Genomic DNA, 25,550 nt, shown 5'->3' with positions numbered 1-25,550 from the left:
TATATATGTATGTATGTAAGTATACATATATGTATACTTACATACATACATATATATTTAAAAGCAAGGCTTGGTCATATAAATAATAATTCAGAATTAAAATTTTCCATATGGAGAATGAGAGAATTAACTCATCAAAATACAAATCATATTTTGTCATTTGTTTATTTACATTCTATAACTAAAAATTATTTTATTGGGAGAAAACAAAAGCCCTTAAAAATGAAGATTTTCCAGGTGAATACTATAGAAATACTGAGGAACTGTAAATGTATTCTTTTTGCTGATTCAGGTAACACTATTAATATGAAAATATATAGAGCAAATTTTGGCCAAGCACCAGCTGAATATAGTAACAGCAAACTTTTCACTATTGGGCATGACTTAAAATCTTTGTTGTACATTTTTTACTACAAAAAGTGTTCTATTACATTTTTTTCTGATTATTACCATCTGCCCTTTTCATTATAACTTTAAGCTATAACATTAAAATCTTCAAATCTACAGTTTTCCAAATAACTTGCTTTAATATTTTCACATCTGTTAAATTCATTGGACAAACAAATAATTCAAAGGCTATTTAAGATAATGAAAGCACATGTTTTCCACATTGGCTTATATTTAAATTTTTCCTTCATGTTTCCTGTGTGAACTCTGGAAGTAGGGGGCTGGAAATTATATAGTACTTTGGATTTGTTAGTGCCACCCAGCCTTGGAGAGTAGCATGAACACTGCTCCAGCAGGTCACCATTTTGAAGATGGGCCAGATGTGTGGCAGTGTTATGGTGGGCAGGGAAGTCTCAAAATAACATGCTACAATCTGCCTATGACTCATCAGCGTGTGTGTGTGTGTGTGTGTGTGTGTGTGTGTGTGTGTGTTCCCACGCAATGTTTTCGGCCAAATGGTGCTTAAAAATACTGACAATATTTTACCTCCGCTTGAATCTTGTGATTATCAACTGTGAATTTTCAAGAATGATGCAGAGGCAAATGACTAAAAGCATATAACTAATTGAGGACTGTAGTCCCCAAGGACTAAGAGTAGTTAACTAGGAGTAGAAATTAGGGATATTGCTGCATTAACTTAAGTAGAACCCTGGGAAATAACCATTAAAAAAAAAATATATATATATGTGTATATATATATATATATATATATATATATATATATACACACACACATATTTGTTGAATTAGTTGATGTTAAATAATGGAAAGAGAAACATTAGTTTTTTTTTTGTTGTTGTTCTTTCTGCCATTGTTATGATATTCCCTATAATGATGAGCTATTATGCTTTTCTGGGATTACTCAAAGCTAACGAAAAAGATATTATTGTCATTTCCCAATTGAGAGTGCTAGAAAGATATTGGGGTCGTGGACATATATAGATAGTAAAGCATTTCAAAGATAGAATGATGGATTCACTTTTGTATTTTCCTAAGCTGTCAAAACTTCAGTGCTGTGATTTTACCATGTTAGGAGAGATTCTTATTTTCCATGTGTTTGATTGACATACTCACTTTGTGTCTTCACCTTTTTGGGGACGTTATTACCAGAATCTGCTTGGAGTGGGGTCCTGGCTTTCACAAAGTAATTTTGATGTCATTCCTTCTTATGAGAGGAAAGAGAAAGCATCTTGAGGAAGCAGCTTAAATTTGGGGTTCAAATCTTGCATTAGAAAATAAGGAAAATGAGGGGAGTGGATATGGCATCAAAATGTGGATCAACTTTTCTGAGAGATGCCTGTGGTACTGCAACAGGAGACACTCTTCTTTCCCTCTTCTAAGGGTGGTGATGTGGACTTCCAGCATGAAGAAGGGTCAGATGTATTTTCACAAAATCCAACAGATTGTATTTATTTTTAAGAATTTAGTAGTCAAATACATCATGTAATCATACATTTTCAAGTCTGACAAAGTGAAAAGTCTCTGTGTTCTTTGGACCTCCCATCACTTGGTTCCTCTTTTATGAAGCAATGAATGTGATTAATTCTTCTGTAGCTTTCAAGAGATATTTTATATTTTTTCCAAGCAAATTTATATGTATAAATATTTTTCTTCTCTTTTACAGAAATGGTAGCATAGCGCATACAGTGTTCTGCATTTGCTTTTTCAGTTAATACATGTAGAACTCTTTCCTTATTCATTTTGTTGTTATGGGTTGCATAGTATTCCATTGTGAGGATGCACCATAAATTATTTAATTGGCTGACTATTATAAATGTTTAAGTTGCTTCCAATCTTTTGTTCTTATAAAAATGCAAGAAACCTTGTGTACTGCTGGTGGGAGTGTAAAATGGTGCAGTTGCTGTATAAAAGAATTTGATAGTTCCTCAAAAAGCTAAGGATAGAATTTCCATATAATCCAGTAATTCCACTTCAAGGTATATAACCAAAAGAATTCAAAACAGGGCCTCAGATACCTGTATATTGATGTTCGTGGTAGTATCATTCACAATAGCCAAAGGTGGAGCCAACCCAAATCCATAAATAGGTGAATGGATAAACAAAATATGGTATATACATACAATGGAATAATTATATAGCCTTAAAAAAAAAAAAGAAGGAAATTCTGATACATGCTACAAGGTGAATGAACTTTAAAACCATTATTCTAAGTGAAATAAACCAGACACAAAAGAACAGCTATTATGTGATTCCACTTAAATGAGCTACCTAGGATATGCAAATTCACAGAGACGGAAGGTAGACTAGTGGCTACCAGGGGCTGGGAGGAGAGGGAAATGGGAGTTATTTTTTAGTAGGTACAGAGTTTCTGTTTGAGAAGGTGAAAATTTTCTGGAAATAGATAGTAATGGTGGTTATATAACAATGTGAATATACTTAATGCCACTGAATAAAATATTTAAAAATGCTTTAAGTAGTACATTTTATGTCATGTGTATTTTACCACAATACAAAAGTAGCCCCCTCAAAATGCAACAGTGAGAAACCTTGTATACCAAATTCTGCATGCTTGGAGTATATCCTTTTGACAAATTTATAAGGTGTGCAAATGATGGTTTGGACTTTGGTAGTTGTTTACCTTTTCAACAACAGTGTATTAGGTTGCCTCTTTCCTCACATTCTAAGAATGTATTTAATTAAACTTTTCTCTTTCTGGCAACCTGATAGGTGAAAAATCATTGCTTTTTTTTTTTTTTTTTCTTTTTCTTTTTAGAATAGAAAGGAAACTGTAAACTTCCTTAAGGGACTGGAATTGGGATCCCATTGGCCTTCTATATTTGAATGGGGAAGATGAGACACATTAGAGTTTTTAACCCAGGCTCTAATGGAAACTATATTTGAGTGATACATTATTAATTAATTTTTAAATGGCCTTAGCCAGAGATGGGTTAAAAAGTTTGCCCAGATGACATATATAGTATTGTTTCAATCTGTACACTTTGTAATTTGGGGGCATTTTAACTTTTTTTCCCAGTTAATTTATCAAACCTCCAACAATGCATAAGATATAATGCCTGCTTTGAGGAGCTCACAGTGTGATGGGGGAAGCCATCTTGAGAGCATTCCAGGTAGGACAGGTGGGCTGCAGCCTAGAATGAGAAGAGTTCTTCTGATTAGCATGTTTTCTACTCTTCAGTAAGTCCAGACCTTGGGCAAGTCTGAGGCTCAGTCTCTTGCCTGTGGAGTTTCTCCTGGACCCCAAGCTTGAGAAGGGGTTTTCACTTTCACTTTTGGTCAACAGCAAGGTCAACAATAATTCTTTTTCATAGTTTGGAATTCTTGATATTAGAGCCATAGTATGTGTGACAAGTGTACCTGTCCTTTCCTTACTTCCTCCCCATTTCCCTGATTCATTTTTTTTTTTTTTTTTTTTACTTATGTGTCTTACTTCTTTCTCAAACCCTCCTGAAATCTCATCTGTATTACCAAGCCTTTCTCCAAAGCCTTTCCTACTTCTGCCCACCTTTTACCTATTAATCATTTGTTTCTTCTCCAATTATTTATTTAGCATTACTTTTGTGCTAGACAATAGGTTGAGATACTGGGGATACAAGGATGAATAAGTCCAGTCCCTGTTCTCAGGCTGATACTATTTGAGTGCTTTATTACCAGTGCTTGCCACAGCTTGCCTTGTATTACAGGGCAACCTAATTAGCCGGAGAGCATTTTGATTTGTATGCCTTCAGCCATAGCACATTGCCTAGGACACACAAATGTGTATTGTCCAACCATTCACTTGGGGGGGGGTGGAGTTGGGGGGGGTGGAGAGAGAAGAGATAGAGATAGAGATAGAGATAGGGAGAAAGAGAGAGAGAGAGAGATTGAACATTTACTCTGTGCCAGGCAGTTGGATAAGGGCTTTACAACTATTATCTCATTTAACTTTTCTCAGAACACCATGGAGCAGGAATTATTAGTTTCACCATTTCACATGGTAGGAAACTGAGAAACAGTGCTTAAATAACTTGCCAGGGTCACATTGCTGAGAAGTGGCAGAGCCAGGATTCATTCCTGTAGAGTCTGGTTGTAGGACTCTTGCTTTTGGCCACTGTGCTAGATTGATTTTCTTCTCAGTCATCATTCTAGTCAACAGGGCAGTCACATAATCAGCAGCACAACCGCAGTCTGCTTGTAATTACGCTTTAATCATTTTGATGTCCCCAAGGTTCAGTGGCCTGTGTTTGTGTGTTTTACTAAATGTGAGTCCACAGCTAGGTTGTAGTACTGAGCTGGTGAGCTCCAGGCAGCAGGTAGCTTTACATGATGCTTATAGACAGATGTCTGCATTTGTGTGAGCCTCTAAATGCCATGAGATGATGATAATGAAGCTGATTTATGCCACTTACCAGATGGGTCCCCAAAGCTGCTTGGAAACTGGCATAAAATCAAAGGCAACTTGCAGATAGCTGTGATGTGACAGCTGATCTTGAGCAGCCTTTTGGTGTGGTTTAAACCAGAGGGTTTCACAAGCTTCACAAGCTTGTCCACTGAAGTCTTATAGCAGTGAATAGTGAAGCATATGTGCCTCTGTGATCTGGTGATGAAGCATGGAATGATCAAGATATGCCATGCCTTGATGTCTCCAGGTTTTAACTTAAAATTAAATGCTTATTTTAATAATCTGATAATCAATAATAGTAATCTAATAATAATCTATCCATGCTTATTTAAAAATGACAAGGTTTTTGATTATTTACCATCAAATACATGGGTACTGTAAGAAGTGTGGTATAATTTTCTGCAATGCCAAGGTCTCTCTGCCGCACCATCTGCTTAGACTTCACTTGAAGGAGCACTGGTTAAATAAAACTGATGTAGGACATTTGAGGTGTGGCCACTTAAAAACAGTTATTGTCATACCAAGTAAGGGATTAGAGGGTCCTCAAGTCCATGGCCATACTACTCTGAATGTGCCTGATCTCATCTGATCTCAGAAGCTAAGCAGGGTTGGGCCTGGCTAGTACTTGGATGGGAGAGAGGGTCCACAAGCTGGTCTTTGCCAATGCACAGTCTAAGGCTGACTGCCCTTTCTAATGGCTGTTTTCAGTCATGGTCATCTGATGTCCCTGTGTGTAGAAACAGATGTAAACTCTCCTACAAGCAGTGTGGACTTATGTAATGTTACAAAGATGATCAGCAGTGTCTCCCTGTCCCTGGGGCTCTAAGTTAATGTGACTTGACCCCCGTCCACAGTGGTACCCATAATTTCTGTACATTTCTAAGGGATTATTTTCTTGAGGCTTTCTCCGGTTTAGCTTTTTATGTCTGCAAGTGTTTTCTGTTTGGTTTTTGTCCACCTGTATGCAAAATTCAGTGCTTCCACTAATTAACCACCCCAAATCCACCCATTCTAAGCATTTCCTGAGTTTGTAACTGGACTGAATATCTGAGGAATACAGTCTGTCAACAATTTCAGTAGCTCCTCCATCTTCTCTCCGTACCCTGACTTTCTTTTCTTTCACCCCTTCCCTCTTAAGAGCAAACAAATTGCTTTCTCTGTCTCATGCCACATAGTTTGCTTTCCTCTGAATCCTTGACTTCAGTTGACATTCCTGCCCTGCAGGACTCACCTACCCCAAGTGGCACTACTGAAGCATTTTCCCAACAAAGGCAATTCTCTCACTAAGCGGAATTCTCATACCAGTTGCCAAGAGAATAAAATGTTCTTCATCTACCCCCCAATAATAAAGTAACAAAAGTTGAGAGTGATTTACTTTCTTTTAGAAAATAAATTAGAACAGACTCAAGGTTATCTCAGTAATAATAGCACTCTCTCTCTCCCTTGCATTCCAATATGCTGTGTTGAATGGGAAAGAAAGGCATGAAGTTACAGCTTGCTCAAAGGGAATTGAGCGTAGGGGTGCTATCTGTGTATGACAGGGGACAAAGAAACCTCTTCTACTTTGCCTGATTCCTGAAGAATTGTTATCTAGCATCTACTCCTACATCCCCAAAGTTGAATTTACAACCTCCTAGAGCAGCAGTTTTTTGGGCAATACTGACAATTTAGACAATTTTCCTTTGTATTAAACTGATATCAACCTTCTGGAGCTTCTGTCCTTGTATTCTAACCCTATTTTCATGAACTCTGACTGACTAATTTGACTTCAGTTACATTATATACTCTACATCCCAAAATGTATACTTCAGAAACTACTTTCCTGCTCCAAATGTCTTGGCGGTTCTCCATTCCTGAGAGAATAAAATCTTATCTCCTTAGCAGAATTGTCAATATCCTTGATAAAGAGGATTCAAACATCCCTTTCCACCTTAACCCTCTGCTTTCTCCTTGTCTTTTGTTTCCTGTTGTCTAAGTTCCTCTAATTCCCCAAGTAGATAGGTCACTTTACTTGTTTTTATCCTGCTTTCCTGCCATTTTTTAAAAAGCTTCCCATCTGTCCCATCTCCACTGATCCACATCTTATTTATTTTCCAGTGGTACACTTACCATGAAGCCTTCCTTGATTTCTCCAAATGAGTTGCTGCTGTCTCTGGGCTCCCTATTGTTACTATATATATGTGTGTATAAATATACATATACACATATGTACATATACATATATGTGTGTATATATTTTTTAAGTTTATTTATTTATTGAGACAGAGACAACATCAGTGGGGAGGGGGCAGAGAGAGGGAGAGAGAGAATCCTAAGCCTGACACAGGGCTCAAACCCACGAAACCATCAGCTCATGACCCAAGCTGAAACCATGGGTTGGTTGCTCAACTGACTGAGCCACCCGGGTGCCCTTCCTTATTACTGTAGATCTGTGCTGTCCAATATAGTAGCAAGTAGCCACACGTGACTATTGAGCACGTGAAGTGTAGCTAGTCCAAATTGAGATATGTTGTTAAATATAAATTACATCCTGGATTCAAAGACTTAGTACAAAAACAGGGTGTAAACATCTCATTAATAATTTTTTATATTTACTCTGTGTTGAACTGATAAGATTTTGGTTATATGGGTTCATGTAAAATATATTATTAAGTTAATTTCACCTTAAAAACTTTTCCAGTGTGGCTACTAGAAAATTTAAAATTACATATGTGGCTTACATTGTAATTCTCTTGAACAGCTCTGCTCTGCTTTAGACCATTATATGGGATTCAGTGTTCAGCACCTTGTACTATCACTCTGTGCATTTCACTCCCTGCTGCTAGACTTTAAATTCTCTGAGGCCAGGACTTATAACCTGTTATTCCTCACTACTCCCCCAAAGAGCCTTTTATTCAGCGGATGTGCAATATATGCTAATGAAACAAAACAGAAAACTTTTTGTTAGAAGGAGTCAGAAATTCAAATGCCTACAGAGACCAGACAGGTAACAAAATTACATGAAGTGAGCTAGGTTTAATGGATCTTGATGTCAGGGGCACAGTAGGATTTAGGGGTCAATTAGCAGTGACTGTGGTCACCTGGAGATTCACAGCTGTGTAAAGGAGGCAGCCACTTCTCCCCATCAGCTAAAATATTGCCACATAGGAATGTAGGTCTAGAGTTGCCTAGTTCCAATCTTTTGAGAGAAACTGGATATCTGGACTTTTATATGAATATAACTTGATTTTTATATTGGCCTAATTCTTTAAAAAGTTTGTGTGAGCCAACCAAAACAGTTTGGTGGCCTGGTTACAGCCTGAAAGTTACCAGTTTGTGCTTCTTATCTAAAGGATAAAATGAAATTTACTTGCAGTACCATGTTAGGAAAGAGTAAAACTATTTATTATTGTGGTTTTGATCAAGAAGGGACTGAAATTTGGGCCCTTGAATTTGCAGATTGTTCAGAAATTTATTGGTAGATGATATTTCCAAACATTTCAAATACTTTGTTAAAAAACATATCCTTCTGCAGAATTTATCAAGACTTAGACCCTTATGGGAAAAAAAGACAGATGTGGAGTCTATGAAATACTTATTGACAGAAGTGTGAGACTGTCAACTTAATGCAAAGGGAATAAAGTGTCTTTCATTCTTAAGTCTGTAACTATTTAGAGTTAAGGAAATGGTCAAAGAAACTGTCACCTACTGAATTTTCAGAGTTCACGTTGCCTGTGTGTTTTCAGAAAGAATCTTGTGGTTGACTGTTGTCCATACATGAAATGACAAAGTTAGAATGAGCTGAATACTAGTCAGAATAATGTTATTTTTAAATGACAGTGCTGCTTCTAAGGTAGATTAGCAGTACTCCTTCTTTGGATTTCATTTCTTTGAAATCCAAAATCAATAGACCAAGTAATGCAAAAGAACTCTGCTTAGAATTGTATTGTGTGTTGAACAGATTCTTATTAATCATTTCCTTTTTTTTTGGTGATTTTATAAAGCTCAGTAACCCATAGTCCTAACAATATCAGAATTAGCTTACCAAAGGGGTCATTATTCTATTAAGTAGTAAAATAAATGAAGATATGTATAAGTGCACTTCAATTTCAGTTTTGTTATTTTGCATGTAACTTGAGCACCTGATATCAAAGATTCTATTTACAGTGTTGTCTTTGAAAGTCATCTGTCATGTATAAATGAGTTTCTGAGCATTTAAAAAATCTCCTAAGCAAACAGAAAGAAGGAGCATGTTATACGATATGAAATCAATGAATTAAGATAATACAGTATTCTCTTAGGCAAATTATGCTGTGTAATTAAAAGCTAGGAACAGTTAATATAGAAATCTGAAATATATTTAGATTGTTAGTCAAGTATCAGTGAACTGTAAATTCATTCTGATTTGTCATTAGCCTTTGAGTAAGTCCTGAAATGTTTCTGTTCCTCAGTTTCCCCATTTCCAAAGTAGTTGTAATAATCCCATTTATCTCTTTAACATAATCATATACTGGCGTAGAAGACAGTACTTTTTCTGGCAAAGTGTTCTGACATCTGGACAGATAGATGTGGTTGTCATTTCTACAGTATATTGATGTAACAAACATTTTATAAGAACAGCCTACCTTGCTTTATAGCATCTTATTTTTTACAAAACCAGAGAGCAGCTATTATATTATTATTTAGCTTTACAAACCTGTTATGAAGAGTAGAATAACCATAGAAATTAAGATGATCATATGTCAGCTATATATTTGGATAAATGACATAATAACCATAACATTAATGGAAATCTCTTAATGAGATTCCCAAATGAGAATTCCAAATAAGAAAAAAAACTGTCATTGTTCATATTCCCTTCCAGTCCTAGTCCAAATGCATTTGATTGACCTTTTTACATAACTGTAATCATAATAAACATAAAATTTAGTATTGTCTTTTGTGACAATATACTCTATTTCCCCATGTTTTTTCTTTTTATTTCTTTTTTTTAAGTTTTTCATTTTAATTCCACTATCATTAACATACAGTATTATATTATTTTCAGGTGTGCCATAGTGATTCAATAATTCTAAACATTACTCACTCCTCATATGATAAGTGTACTCTTAATTCCCTTTACCTATTTCACCCATCCCGCTACCCTGCTCCCCTCTGGTAACCATCAGTTTGTTGTTTACAGTTAAGGGTCTGTTTTTTTGGATTGTCTCTTTTTTTTTTCCTCTGTTTTATTTCTTAAATTCCACGTATGAATGAGATCATATGGTATTTGTCTTTCTCTGGCTTATTTCATTTAGCATTATACCCTCTAGATCTATCCATGTTGTTGCAAATGGCAAGATTTCATTCTGTTTTATGGTTGAATAATACTCTGTTGTATAAACACACCACCTCTTCTTTATCCATTTATCTATTGATGGACACTTGGGCTGCTTCCATAATGTGGCTATTGTAAATAATGCTGCAATAAATATAGAAGTACATGTATCCCTTTGAATTTGTGTTTTTGTAGTTTTTAGATAAATACCCAGTAGTGCAATTATTTGATGGTAGGGTAGTTCTATTTTTGACTTTTTAAAAAAGTTTTATTTATTTTTGAGAGGGGGTGGAGGAGGGGCAGAGAGAAAGGCAGAGAGAGAATTCCAGGTGGGATTTACACCACGGGGCTCAAACTCATGAACAATGAGACCATGACCTGAGCTGAAATCAAGAGTTGGATGCTTAACTGACTAAGCCACACAGGTGCTCCAATAATTCTTTTTTTAATTTTATGAGAAACTTCCATACTGTTTTCCATAATGGCTCCACCATTTTTCAGTCCTACCAAGAGTGCACAAGTGTCCTATTTTCTCCATATCTTCACCAAAACTTGTTTTTTCTTGTCTTTTTGATACTACCCATTCTGACAGGTGTGAGGTGATATCTCATTGTAGTTTTTTTCACTGTAGTTTTGATTTGCACTTCCTTGATGATGAGTGATGTTGAGCTATTTTGCCCATATTTCTGCATAGTTTTTAAAACCACCATTTTATATGGCTGTGTAACGCTCCTTTAAATAAAGGTATCATAATTTACTCAACTATTTTTCTATTGGTGGTAATCTGGCTTTATTAACTCTTTAAAGGAAGATACCCCAGAAAGGAATAGTAAAAAGTTAAAAGTGTTCCACCTTAACTGGTGGGAAGTAGGTTGTTGATGACAAAAGGCTTTAAGGTGTCTGTCACCTCCCTGAGTGTGGGATCACCTGCACAGGCCAACGGTCTTGTACAACAGAGTGCAGCCGAAGTCAGTGGTAAAGACACAGATTGGGAGGATTTTGGCATGTAAAGGTCATTCAAGACATGGGACTACAATGTGTATAGTTCAAGAGAAACTGAGGACAGGACTCTAAAGGACAGTCATATTTAAAGGACAAACAGAGGGAGCAGAATGCAAAGGAGATGAAGAAGGAATGGTTAGAAAAACAGTAGTGTTATAGAAACAAAGAGAAACTGTGGCTGTCAGTGATGGTGTGACTTGCATAGGGGCAGAGCTGACTCTGGAATCTAGGGCTACTGATTTCTCGCCTAGACATAGTTCCACCACTCCTGAGGTAGGCACAAATTCCTTCCTTAACATTTTTGATTTTCTGCCTGGTTTCAGTCAAGGATAGGATGCCTCCATCTTCCTAGATCTCTTTTGATTCTTTTAAAATTATGTTAATTTCTCAATCTGAATGTGTTAACAGAATAGCTTGATTTAAAAAAAGTGATGTTTTGTCTATTTCCAGTGCTATATTATAGCAATAGTTCCCAAAAGTTGGTTCAAGGATGCTGCCAGAGTTTCAGTTTCATTAGATTTGAGAGGGCTTCACAGGTTTGCATTTTTAATAAGCTCCCAGGTGATTCTGATGTTCATTCAAGTTTGGGAATCCTTGATTTATTAAAAGAATGTAAAAAAGAGATTTTGGAATGGGACATCTACAAGTTTGCCATACCAGAGGTTTAAATAGATAAGGCATATAGTCTCATTTTTCATGACAACTTACTCTCATAAAGAATATATGTTTGCTGAACTTTTGCTCTGATCAGAATACTAGACAGGAATCTGAGGAAATAAAAAAAAAAAAAAACAAGATAGCATGAATAAATAATAGAAGCAGTCATAATGCACAGAGAGAATGAGATTCCTAGATAGATATTTGTGAAAAGTAACATGCTTCGAAGCTAATCACAGCCCGTGGGAAAAGGAGAGTGGTATAAGAGGATGCTTCCTCCAGGGTCCTTCACCTGTGTAATGCTTTGTTTCTTGCCCTTCTTCATGGGGAGCATGTGTTGCACTAGAATGTGCCTTCTTGGACTTGGCATGAGGTGCCTTGGTTTGGAAGCCTGCTCTGCCCTTGCCAGCTGAGTGGCCCTCAGAGAGTTCCTTAACCTTTCTGAGCCTGAATTTCTTGTCTGTTAAACATGATAACACCAGCATGAAGAATATTTTGACAATGGGAACATGAAATGATATTCATAATTAACTCTCAAAGGAGCAATTTCCAGTGTGCTCACTTTCTAAGGAATGTTTGTGTAATATAAACTTTTTAAATGTTTAAAAATAACTGGTTTTAAATATTCTTTTGTTGTTTGGGTGTGGTGTGTATTTAACTTGGTGTCCCTTTTTTTTTTAAACAACTTTATTGAGCTGTAATGTAAACATATAATTCACATGCATAAATTGAACCATTTTAAAGACTTTACAGTTCAACGACTTTTAGCAAATTTACCTAGTTGTGCAACCATGATCATAATCCGGTCTTAGTAACTTGGTATCTTATAGCAGTGGTTCCTAAAAACTGTGTTAAGGGGACCAGAAGTTCTGGTTTGATAGATCTGGACTGGGGCCTTTTAACCTATGCTTTTTATTAATGAATACAAACATTTCACAGTCTCCTTTAATGTTATATGAAATTTATAGATAAATTCATGACTAAATATTAAAGATTGGTTTTGGAATATGCATTAAAAATTATACCTCCTATTCTTTGTTTCACTGCACTTTAAGTTTGACGTTTTTTTGGCAAGAGTACTTGCCTTTTAAAGTCTTTAATGGGGGCGCCTGGGTGGTACAGTCAGTTAAGTGACTGACTTCGGTTCAGGTCATAATCTCCTGGTTTGTGAGTTCGAGCCGTGCATCGGACTCCGCACTGACAGTGCAAAGCCTGCTTGGACTTCTCTCTCTTTCCCTCTCTCTCTCTGCCCTTCTCCTGCTTGTGCTCTCTTTCTCAATAAATAAACTTTAAAGTCTTTAGCGAATCATTTCCTTTTATTCACATTTATTCCTTTTAGCTAAGTTAAAAATATGACCTTTTAATTGCCAATTTAAATACCTGTCTTTAGTTCTTTTCTAAAAGATGGTTTTGATTTTATTATAAAAGCTTGTGTGCTTTTAAAATCTTTCCTCTATCCTATTATTCCTTTCATTTCATGTGGCCTCTTAGAAACAGGTGTTTCTTTGTGGTGAGATTTGACTTAATTATAATAGAAAGAAAGGAGGGGAAGGAACCTTGTTCTGGTAGGTTTGTTGCACTCAGGAGGCTCTTTAGTAAGCATTGTAATGAACCTTGTTCTAGTTGACGAATGAACAGATTTTATCTTTATTTAGAGACTCTGCTAGATCGGAAGAGTAATATGGAAAGATTTTGCTTTAAACAATATCTTAGAGCTAAAAAGACTAATTTGAGTGATCTTTTCCCACTGACTTAGGGTTTAAATTCATGAGGACTCTATCACCATTTTTTGTTAGTGTTTTCCTGTTAGACTTAAGGTTTAGTTCTGTCCTTTGTTTGAGGTTTCTGTCAACCTATCTGTTATTGGTTATGACTTAACAATTTTGTTTACATTTAAGTGCATGTCTTAAAATATGAATAATTTTCTGATTTTCATTGGAAAAGCTCAGTTGTGGAGTCTTCAGTGGTCCTCACCTCCCTCAGGCTTCAGTGCAGAGGCCTTCTATTTCATTCTACCTACATAACACTTGCTTCTGTTCCTCTTGATCCCTTTTGTGTGCTTGGTCATTCCCGATATATTTGGAAGTCATTTGCTTACTTGTTTTTTGCCTTTCTCCCTCCACTAGAATGTGAACACCAAGAGATCAGAGACTTTTGTTCACTACTGTATCCCTATGTATAAAACAGTGGCTGGTTCTCAAAAATAATTTCTTGAGTATATGATTATTTTTTATTTTTTATTTATTTTATTTGGAATTTTAAAAGGATTTTATTTATTTATTTATTTATTTATTTATTTATTTATTGGTGTCAAGTTTTTAATTTAAATTCTAGTTAGTTAACACATAATAGTGGTTTCAGGAGTAAAATTTAGGATTCATCACTTACATATAACTCCCAGGGCTCATCACAACAAGTGCCCTCTTTAATACCCATCACTCATTTAGCCCATCCCCCACTCACCTCCCCTCCAGCAACTTTCAGTTCTGTTCTCTATGATTAAGAGTCTCTTATGGTTTGCCTCCCTTTCTTGTTTCTTTTTCCTTCCCCTATGTTCATCTGTTTTGTTTCTTAAATTCCACATATGAGGGTTATCAATTGCTATTTAGTTTTCTCTGACTGATTTATGTTGCTTAGCACAACAGATTCTAGTTCCAACCATGTCATTGTAAATGGTAAGATTTCATTCTTTTTAATGGCAGAGTAATATTCCATTGCAAATATTTACCACCTCTTCTTCATCATATTATAGATAATTTATCTATAAATTATCCATTTATCAACGGACATTTGGTCTCTTTCCATAACCTGGCTATTGTTAATAATACTGCTCTAAACATCGTGGTACATGTGCCCCTTTAAATCAGTATTTTTGTATTCTTTGGGTAAATACCTAGTAGTGCAATTGCTGGGTCATAGGGTAGTTCTATTTTTAACTTTTTGAGGGACCTCCATACTGTTTTTCAGAGTGGCTGTACCAGTTTGCATTCCCACCGTCAGTGTAAGAAGGTTCCTCTTTCTCCACATCCTTGCCAACATCTGTTGTTTCCGGTGTTGTTAATTTTAGCCATTCTGACAGATGTGAGGTGGTATCTCATCACAGTTTTAATTTGTATTTCCCTGATGATGAGTGATGTTGAGCATCTTTTCATATGTCTGCTGGCCATCTGTATGTCTTCTTTGGAAAAATGTCTATTCATGTCTTCTGCCCATTTCTTAACTGGATTATTTGTTTTTGGTGTTGAGTTTAATGAGTTCTTTATATATTTTGAATACTCACCCTTCATCCAATATGTCATTTGCAAATATCTTCTCCCATTCCATAGACTGCCTTTAACTTCACTGTTTTTTTTTCCCCCTTGGCTGTGCAGAAGCTTTTTATCTTTTTTGTTTTAATGTTTTAGAAGCTTTTTATCTTAATGAAGTCCCAATAGTTCATGTTTGCTTTTGTTTCCATTGCCTCCAGAGACATATCTAGTAAGAAGTTGCTATGGCCCAAGGGCGCCTGGGTGGCTCAGTTGGTTAAGTGTCCCAACTTTGGCTCAGGTCATGCATGATCTTGCAGTTCGTGGGTTTGAGCCTCACATTGGGCTCTGTGCTGACAGCTCAAAGCCTGGAGCCTGCTTCAGATTCTGTGTTTCCCTCTCTCTCTCTCTGCCCCTCCCCAACTCCTGCTCTGTCTCTCTGTCTCAACATTAAACAAAAATTAAAAAAAAAAAAAGAAGTTGCTATGGCCGAGATCAAAGAGGTTGCTGCTTATCTTCTGTAGGATTTTGATGGTTTCCTGTCCCACATTTAGGTCTTACATCCATTTTGAATTTTTTTGTGTATGGTGTAAGAAAGTGGTCCAGGTTCATTCTTCTGTATGTTGCTATTCAGTTTTCCCCACACCATTTGTTGAAGAGACAGTCTTTTTACTTTTTAAAAAAATTTTTTTTCATGTTTATGTATTTTTGAGAGATAGAGCATGAGTGAGGGAGGGGCAGAGAGAGAGAGAGGGAGATACAGAATCCAAAGCAGGCTCCAGGCTCTGAGCTGTCATCACAGAGCCTGATGTGGGGCTCAAACTCACGAACCGTGAGATCATGACCTGAGCCGAAGTCGGACGCTTAATGACTGAGCCACCCGGGTGCCCCAAGACTGTCTTTTTTCCATTGGATATTCTTTCCTGCTTTGTTGAAGATTAGTTGACCATATAGTTATGGTTCCATTGCTGGATTTTCTATTCTATTCCATTGATCTATGTGTCTGTTCTTGTGCCAATATCATACTGTCTTGATGACTACCTCTTTGTAATATAGCTTGAAGTCCAGAATTGTGATGCCTCCAGCTTTTCTTTTCTTTTCTTTTTCAGGATTACTTTAGCTATTTGGGGTCTTTTGTGATTCCATACAAATTTTAGGATTGTTTGTTCTAGCTCTGTGTAAAATGTGCTTGGTGTCTTGATAGAGATTGGATTAAATGTATAGATTGCTTTGGGTAGTATAGACATTTTAACAATATTTGTTCTTTCAGTCCATGAGCATGGATGTTTTTCCATTTCTTTCTGTCCTCTTCAATTTCTTTCATAAGTGTTGTATAGTTTTCAGAGTACAGATCTTTTACCTCTTTGGGTAGGTTTATTCTTAGGTATCTTAATAGTTTTCAGTGCGATTGTAAATGAGATTGATTCCTTGATTTCTCTTTTTGCTGCTCATTTTTGGTGTATAGAAATGCAACCAATTTCTGTACGTTGATTTTATATCCTGTGACTTTGCTGAATTCTTGTATTAGTTCTAGCAATGTTTTGGTGGAGTCTTTCAGGTTTTTTGTATAGAGTATCATGACATCTGCAAATAGTGAAAATTTGACTTCTCCCTTGCTAATTTGGATGCCTTTTATTTCTTTTTGTTGTCTGATTGCTGAAACTAGGAGTTCCACTACTATGTTAAATAAAAATGAGGAAAAACTTTCAGTTTCTACCCATTGGGGATTATATTAGCTCTGGGTCTTTTGTATATGGCCTTTATGATGTTGAGGTATATTCCCTCTATCTCTCTACTTTGTTGAGGATTTTTATCAGGAGCAGATGCTGTACCTTGTCAAATGCCTTTTCTGTATCTATTGAGAGGATTATATAATTCTTATCCTTTCTTAATATGATTATCATGTTGATTGATTTGTGAATATTGAACCATCCCTGCAGACCAGGAATAAATCCCACATGATTGTGGTGAAGGATTCTTTTAATGTACTGTTGGATTTGATTTGTTAGTATCTTGTTGAGAATTTTTGCATCTATGTTCATTAGGAATATTGCCTGTAATTCTCCTTTTTAGTGGGGTCTTTGTCTGGTCTTGGAATCAAGGTAATGCTGGCCTTGTAGAATGAGTTTGGAAGTTTTCCTTCCATTTCTATTTTTCAGAACAGTTTGAAAAGAACACATATTAATTCTTCTTTAAATGTTTAGCAGAATTCCCCCGGGAAGCCATCTGGCCCTGGACTTTTGTTTGCTGAGAGATTTTTGATTACTGATTCAGTTTCTTTTCTGGTTATGAATCTGTTCAAATTTTCTATTTCTTCCAGTTTCAGTTTTGGTAGTCTGTATGTTTCTAGGAATTCTTCCAGATTACCCAATTTGTTGGTATATCATTTTTCATAATATTCTCTTATACTTATTTGTATTTCTGTGGTGTTGGTTGTGATCTCTCTTCTTTCATTCATGATTTTATTTATCTGGGTCCCTTCTCTTTTCTTTTTGAGAAGTATGGCTAGGGGTTTATCAATTTTATTAATTCTTTCAAAAACCACCTCCTAGTTTCATTGATCTGTTCTGCTGGGTTTTTTGTTTGTTTGTTTGTTTGTTTGTTTGTTTCTATATCATTTATTTCTGCTCTGATCTTTATCATTTCCCCTCTGCTGACTTCAGTCTTCATTGCCATTGCTTTCTAGCTCATGTGGGTGTAAGGTTAGGTTGTATATTTGAAAATTCTCTTGCTTCTTGAGGTAGACCTGTATTGCTATGTACTTCCCTGTTATGAATGCTTTTGCTGTCTCCCAAAGGTTTTGGATTGGTGTGTTTTCATTTTCATTTGTTTTCATGTATTTTTTTAATTTCTTTTTAAGTTTCCTGGTTGACCCATTCATTCTTTAATAGGATGTTCTTTAACCTTCATGTATTTGAGGGCTTTCCAAATTTTTTATTGTGTTTGACTTCAAGTTTCATAGCATTGTGATCTGAAAATATATATGGTATGATCTCGAATTTTTGTACTTATTGAAGGCTGATTTGTGACCCAGTATGTGATCTGTTCTGGAGAATGTTCCATGTGCCCTTGAAAAGAATGTGTATTCTGCTGCTTTAGTATGAAATGTTTGGAATATATCTATTAAGTCCATTTGGTCCAGTGTGTCATTCAAAGCAATTGTTTCCTTGTTGATTTTCTGCTTAGATGTTCTGTCCATTGCTGTAAGTGAGGTGTTAAAGTCCCCTACTATTATTGTGTTATTATCAGTGTGTTTCTTTATGTTTGTTATTAATTGATTTATATATTTGGGTGCCATCAAGTTTGGGCCATAAATATTTATAATTGTTAGATCTTCTGGTTCGATAGACCCCTTTATTATGATATAGTGGCCTTCTTCATTTCTTGTTATAGTCTTTGTCTTAAAATCTAGTTTGTCTGACATAAGTATGGTTACTCCAGGTTTCTTTTGACATCCATTAGCATGATAAATTGTTCCCCATCCCCTCACTTGCCGTCTGTAGGTGTATTTAGGTCTAAAGTGAGTCTTTTGTAGTCAGCATATAGATGGGTCTTTTTCTCCTCTCAATTCTGATATGCTATGTCTTTTGATTGGAATATTTACTCTATTTACATTCAGAATGTTTATTGATAGATTTGAATTTAGTGCCATTGTATCACATGTAAAGTCATTGTTTCTGGAGATTTTCTCTGTTCCTTTGTAGTCTTTGTTGCTTTTGGTCTTTCTTTCCCACTCAAAGAGTCCTCTTTAACATTTGTTGCAGGGCTGGTTTAGTGGTCATGAAGTCCTTTAGTTTTTGTTTGTCTGGGAAACTCTTTTGTCTCTCCTATTCTGAATGACACCTTTGCTGGATAAAGTATTATTGGCTGCATATTTTCCCCATTCAGCATGTTGAAGATATCATGCCACTCCCCTCTGGCCTGACAAGTTTCTGTGGATAGATCTGCTGCTAACCATATTTGTCTTCCCTTGGAGGTTAGGGATTTCTTTTCCCTTGCTACTTTTAGGATTTTTTTCTTTATCTCTGTATTTTGCAAATTTTATTCCAATATGCCTTTGTGTTGGCCTGCTTTTGTTAATTTTTATGGGAGTTCTCTGTGCCTCCTGGATTTGTATGTCTCTTTCCCCCAGATTTAGGAAGTTTTCAGCTATAATTTGCTCAAATAAACCTTCTGATCCTTTTTCCGCTCTTCTTCTGAGACTCCTATGATATGAATGCTATCATGCTATACAGAGTTGCTGAGTTCCTTAAGTCTACATTCATGATCAAATAGTGTTCTTCCACTCTTCTTTTTAGCTTCATTATTTTCTATAATTTTATCTTCTATATCACTTATTCATTCCTCTGTTTCTTCCATCCTTGTAGTCATTACATCCAGTTAGTTTAGTATCTCAGTTATAACATTTCTTTATTCCAGCCAGAATAATTTTAGGTCTTTTTTCTTAAATTTTTAAAAATGTTTATTTTTGAGAAAGAAAGAGAGACGGAAAGTGAGCAGAGGAGGGGCATGGCAGAGAGAGAGAAGGAGACACAGAATCTGAAGCAGGCTCTAGGCCCGAAGCTGTCAGCACAGAGCCTAATGCAGACCTTAAACTCATGAGCCATGAGATCATGACCTGAAATGGTTGGATGCTTAACCGACTGAGCCACCCAGGTGCCCCATTTTAGGTCTTTTATCTGTGTTTTCTCTGCTTTTCTTAAGCCCAGCTAGTATCCATATGATTGTCTTTTTAAATTCTGGTTCAGGCATATTACTTATGTCAGTTTTGATTAGATTCCTGGCCATGGCCTTTTCTTCTTCTTTCCTTTAGGATGAATTCCTCCATCTTGGCGTTTTGTCTAGGTCTCTGTCTTTTGTGTGTTAAGAAAGCCTATTAGGGGCGCCTGGGTGGCGCAGTCGGTTAAGCGTCCGACTTCAGCCAGGTCACGATCTCGCGGTCCGTGAGTTCGAGCCCCGCGTCAGGCTCTGGGCTGATGGCTCGGAGCCTGGAGCCTGTTTCCGATTCTGTGTCTCCCTCTCTCTCTGCCCCTCCCCCGTTCATGCTCTGTCTCTCTCTGTCCCAAAAATAAATAAAAAACGTTGGGAAAAAATTAAAAAAAAAAAAAAAAAAAAAAAAAAAAAGAAAGCCTATTACATTTCCTGCTCCTGAGAGTAATAGCTATATTAAGAAGATGTCATATACAGTCCAGGGCCTGGTGCTTCAGAAAGTGTTTCTTGTGTCTGTTACGTGCACTCTGCTGTTGTGTTTTGGCTGCTTTTCACCTCAGGTCAGTCCTCTGCAGAGTTTCTCCTTGCCTGCAGTGGGGAGTGTTTGAACCTTGTTCAGGGTGTGGTGAGTTTCAACTAGGTGTTTTGATCTGCTTATTAAAACAGATCTAGGGTGCCTGGGTGGCTCAGTTGGTAAAGCATCCGACTTTGGCCTCAGGTCATGATCTCGCGGTCTGTGAGTTAGAGCCCCGCGTCAAGCTCTGTGCTGACAGCTCAGAGCCTGGAGCCTGTTTCAGATTCTGTGTCTCCCTCTCTCTATGACCCTCCACTGTTCATGCTCTGTCTCCCTCTGTCTCAAAAATAAATAAACGTTAAAAAAAATTAAAAAAAAGAGGCTAGATCCTATTTTACTAGATCTGAAGTTTTGCAGCACTTTATGGTCAGTAGACTTGGTGCATTTGGAGGTTTGTGCTGGTCCTCCGAGGGAGGGGCTTGCCTCTCTTATTCTGGGAGGGGGAGTTTACTCCTGCTCCTGTTCAGGAAGCTGTCACAGAAGAGCGAACAATCTCCCCTCACTTGTCCCAGGCATTCCTCAGATCCCTGCCTTCATCCTGTGTGTGTCCGAGCCATCTGCCCATTCAGTGGCACAGTGCCTGTGTTTTATTTTAGGCATGCTGCCTGGGTTTCAAAACTCCAAATTTTAGGAACCCCATGCAGCAAGGACCCGCACCAGTCCTCTGGGGGTAGGTCTCACCACACTGTGGCTGGTACCAGTTTGTTCCAGAAGAGCAGTTGCACAAACTCACAGGGGCTTGGAGTTTATGGTAATAAAGTGCAGCAAAAAGCCAGTGTCCAAGTTGGCTACCCTCAGCAGGTGTCTCTGCTCCCATGCTAATGAGTGGGCAGTGCAATGGTGCCCGCCAGCTCTTTTGTTCCCAGAGAGGCAGTGCTACCTCTCCCAAATGCACTCCAAGAAGGGGAACTGCCTCTCCTAGTGTGACCCAGGGGATCCTTAGACCATGCTGTCCATTCCCAGGCCTCTGCCCTCCTTCTCTGGCACTGCTATGCCTGCCAGACTCAACTCAAGTGATGGCATAGACTTCTAAAACTTGTATTTGAGCTCCACTGCTTGTGAAAACTTGTGATAATCAGCCCTTCTCATTTTCCTAGTCAGTGGTTTTGGGGAAGTGTTTTTCTTGTGCAATCCCCTGCCTGTGATCAGGCTCTCTCTCTACATGCAGCACTTGTGATTCATTTCTTCCCCAAATTATGTCTCCGCACCTCCTACCTTCTACAGTGTGGCCCTTTTCTCCCTCTAGTTGTGCAGTTTGTTCTCTCAGTCTTCAGATCGATTTCTTGGGTATTCAGAATGATTTGACATTTAGCTGTGTTCAAGGCATGAGGGATAGGGTCCTCTTACTCTGCCATCTTAACTCTAATTTATTTTTTAATAATGGGGCATACTTGTATCCTGGGTTATCTGTCTTCTTTTTTTTTTAATTTTTAAATGTTTATTTATTTTTGAGAGAGAGAGACACTGCGAGCAGGGTAGGGGCAGAGAGAGACACAGAATCTGAAGCAGGCTCCAGGCTCTGAGCTGTCAGCACAGAGACCAACACAGGGCTCAAACTCACAGACGGTGAGATCATGACCCAAGATGAAGTTAGACGCTTAACTGACTGAGCCACCCAGGCACCCCTGTCTTCTTATTTTTTACTTGGTTTTTTTTCTTTGTAATCTGGAAATCTTCATTTTTAAATAAGTTTATTTATTTATTTTTGAGAGAGAGCGAGAGCGAGAGTGAGTGTGAGCCGAGGAGGGGCAGAAAGGGAGAGAGGGACAGAGAGAGAATCTCAAATAAGCTCCATGCTGTCAAGCATAGAGCCAGACATGGGGCCAAACTCACTAATCACGAGATCATGACCTGAGCCAAAATCAAGACTCTGATGCTTAACTGACTGAGCTACCCAGGTACCCCTGGAAATCTTCCTCATTAAAAAAAATTTTTTTAATGTTTATTTATTTTTGAGAGAGAGAGAGAGAGAGAGATAAAGCAGGGCAAGGGCAGAGAGAGAGGGGGACAGAGGATCCGAAGCAGACTCTGTGCTGACAGCCGAGAGCCTGATGCAGGGCTCAAACCCACAAACTGTAAGATAATGACCTGAGTTGAAGTTGGACGCTTAACTGACTGAGCCACCCAGGTGCCCAAAAATCTTCCTCATTTTTAAAAGCTTTACCATCTGCTATGGATTGCTAAATTTCTGATTTTTATCTGCATATAAAGGTCTGCCCACCCCTGCCCTCCTTCAGTGTTAAGTGGGAGTTCTGGGGGAACCTCTTCCCCTCTGCCTCTTTCCTGGCCTGCCCTCCGTCACCGGTCACCAGCCCTCCCTCTTGACCAGGCAGAGGGTAGAGCTGGTGGGCAGGGGCGTGAGGTGGCCCACAGCCCCCTTCTCTGGTTGCCAGTATTCCCCTGTCCCTTTTTAAAATGAAATGCCCTCATTTGTAAATCCTTAGACGCTTGAGAATAAAACCCCTCCCTTTTCTTCCAAAAAGAAAAAAAAAAAAAGGAAGCAGAGTTCATTACCAACGGTACTTCACTGTGGCTGCAAAAACCTCTGCTCACCTTCACCTTCTTTTCCACTTAATTGCTGTTTCCTGCTAGGTTTCTCAGCTTCATTGTTTATGTTGCCCATGAACTTTGGCAGAAGACATGCAACCCCTGAGTCAAAGACAAAGGATGGTTTATTAGTTACAGAAATAGCAATAACCAGAGTATCATCATTACCTTGTGCCATTTCCCCAAACCTCAGTTCCCACAAGGCAATATGACAAATAGGCGACACCTGCACACATAGTGGGTTATATTATAGTAGAGGAATCCTATGTTTAGAGAATCCAGATCTTTTATAGTAAGCTAAAAACATATTTGTCCTTTGCCACAAAGGGGGGGACATAATCTTTGTAATATTGGGCAGTGAACAAATCTATGGTTGCTGTGAAGAGACACTATCTCCAACTTCCAAGGCTGTTCACTATACAAACATCCTTGAAAGGATGTCCAAAACAAGAGCAGTCATTGCTTCTATTTGCAAGAAAAAAACAACACAATCAGAACCAATCCCTTAAACCATCAACTATCAAGGTTTATCTTATAAAGCTAGGTGACTTTCTTCTTAAGTTTCTATATTGTCCTTTCTAGTTAGCCTTATAGCGGCTTGTGTTAATGATTTCACAGAATCTACTTAGGCCTGCAAAGAGGAAGTCCAGGGCAATTTTACCACCCATAACAACTTTGGTCAGTGAGTTGAAGCTGATCTGAATACAGAGCCAAAATGATATCATTGATCATTTCAGGTAAAGTCAGGAACAGTTTTCTAACTGGAAGACTACCATTATAGGAAAAACTGCTTGTAGGGTAAGTATTAATAATGAGCCAGTTATCCCCTTGGAAGCTCCTTAGAGCAACCTAGGGGATCCTTCCTCGGTTGGAGTGATTTCTTCATTTTGGAGAGATTTCTTCAATCATCTGAGGGTTTCATGGTCTGTTAATGATATTTGTTTAAATACTTAAAAGTCTCTTGCGCCTTAGGTGCAAATCTCTGTGTCAGAGGAAGTTAATGTTCAGCTTCCATATGAGAGATTTAGTCCTGGGGACACACATGATGTCCCTGGAAAAATAGTATTGTTTACAATTGTTCCTTCAGGTGGCAGAGTGGGGATAAAATTTCCCCCAGAGGGATAGCGAGCGCTTTTTCATGATTAGGCCAACAATAGGCTTAAATTTGCCACTTCCATTTGGCATATGAAGCTTGTCTGACCCTCTGTGTTAGTCATTAAATCTGAGTTGACCCACCCTCAAAATGGGAATAGGCCACAGAGTCAGAAGTTCAGTTTTGACAAGATCCATAGCGGCTTTTCAGAAGGAGTATACCTGGTGTTTGTGTCAAGGAGGCAAGGGTTCCAAAACCCTAGGAGACACCTATGCATGCATGCTGCCTCCTTTTGCTTGAGGCTCCAATAAGCAAAATTAGGCACAGAGTCCTGTAGTTCAATAGGTTCATCAGGGTGGTGGAGCTTCAAAGGTAGAGAATATGTCACCCAGGTGCCCCATCCTAGGTGATTCTAATGTGCAACCAGGGCTGTGGACTAATGACAGGAAGGGCTGAGTTCATCATTTTATATCTCGGGGTGTTAATCTCAGTTTCTGGGTGGAGTGGAGAGACAGGGTAAGGATATTTTTCTTTTTCTAGGACCCCCAAGTTAAGTGATAAGATACAGGGAGCCAAGACCTGCATGGTGCTAGCAGTGTAGTCCGCTTCTGGCTTAAGTCTTAAATTAAAAGTGCAGAATAAATCATTGAATGTCAGGGTGAAAGAAAATATTTCTTCCTGCCTCAGCCAGGAAGAAATAAGATGGTTTCATTGTCTGAAGTGTCTGTTATCCCTCTCTCCTACAGACACTAAGAGAAGAATCATCTCAGTAAAACTCCTTTGGAGTGTGAATTTATGCAATAATTTTCAAAAATTTTAAGAATATATTATATATATATATATATATATATATATTTGTATTTCCAGCAGAGAAATAACATTTCAAAAATTGCATTTTGGAACTAGATTAGTGAGTCTCTTGCTTATGCTAGACCTTTTAATTTCTATTAAAATAGTGTTTCAGTTATAAAAGTGCTTTCACCCTTCTTCCTTTGAATTACTCAGTTTACTGGTGTATTATTGAAATGGCTTTCAAAAAATATTTTTGGGAACATCAACCTTTCACCAGCCAAAAAGTACTCACAACCAATTTCTGGACAAGCAATGTTATTGTCACACTATTCCCCATGTCAGTCATCAGAGAGAGTTCATTTTCATCATCAGCCTCCCTGCCCCAGCTTCACTTATCTCCATTTGCTGATATCTGTATCCTTAACCATGGTTCTCATGAGATCCACACCTTTATATCCAACTACTTACCAGACATTTATAGCAGAGCAAGTGTCTCAAAAGTGCAATTAATAAAATAAAAAATACATTTCTCTACCTTCTCCACCCCCAAATCTGCTCCTTCTTTTTTTTCTTTTCCTTCTCAAAGGCATCATCCACTCTGTTACCCACATCAGAAGTTGGGTGGTCAGAGTACTTCCCATGTCCAAATTCAGCAGTGATTCTTGCTAGCCCTGCCTCCCGATAATCTCTCACATCTGTCCCTTCCTTGCTTTTGTGGCTCTTCCTTAATTTACACTCTTACCTGAACTCTGATAAACTGCCAGAATTGCCTGTCCCTAGTCCATTATCCACATATTATCTATTATGCCTGAGAGATCTGTCTAAAT

General features: G+C 37.8%; 3 long non-coding RNA genes across 8 annotated transcripts in view; 1 reads left to right on the top strand and 2 right to left on the bottom strand.

Moving 5' to 3' along the window:
* Window positions 1-1,607, bottom strand: part of LOC132683419 (uncharacterized) — a 40,062-nt gene extending 38,455 nt beyond the window's left edge. The window contains exon 1 of the long non-coding RNA XR_014135229.1: window positions 1,522-1,607. This is a non-coding gene — a long non-coding RNA (uncharacterized LOC132683419). The remainder of the gene's footprint in view (window positions 1-1,521) is intronic.
* The window catches only part of LOC144617434 (uncharacterized), a 728,263-nt gene that overhangs the window by 58,922 nt on the left and 643,791 nt on the right, over window positions 1-25,550 (top strand). The window lies entirely within an intron of this gene.
* On the bottom strand, window positions 3,486-25,550 carry LOC132683422 (uncharacterized). 2 transcript variants are annotated; one of them, XR_009612221.3, is made up of 4 exons: window positions 25,466-25,550; window positions 22,845-22,940; window positions 11,814-11,872; window positions 3,500-3,557 (listed from the first exon to the last, which is right to left on the bottom strand). It is a non-coding gene; the product is annotated as an uncharacterized LOC132683422 (long non-coding RNA). The 2 variants fall into 2 exon arrangements; XR_009612222.3 differs by lacking the exon at window positions 11,814-11,872 and having other exon boundaries at window positions 3,486-3,557.

This window comes from Panthera onca, chromosome C2 (genome assembly GCF_046562875.1).
Source record: "Panthera onca isolate mPanOnc1 chromosome C2, mPanOnc1 haplotype 2, whole genome shotgun sequence".
NCBI lineage: Eukaryota > Metazoa > Chordata > Mammalia > Carnivora > Felidae > Panthera > Panthera onca.
The sequence above is the reverse complement of the archived record's forward strand: the minus strand, read 5'-3'. Positions and strand labels throughout refer to the sequence as shown.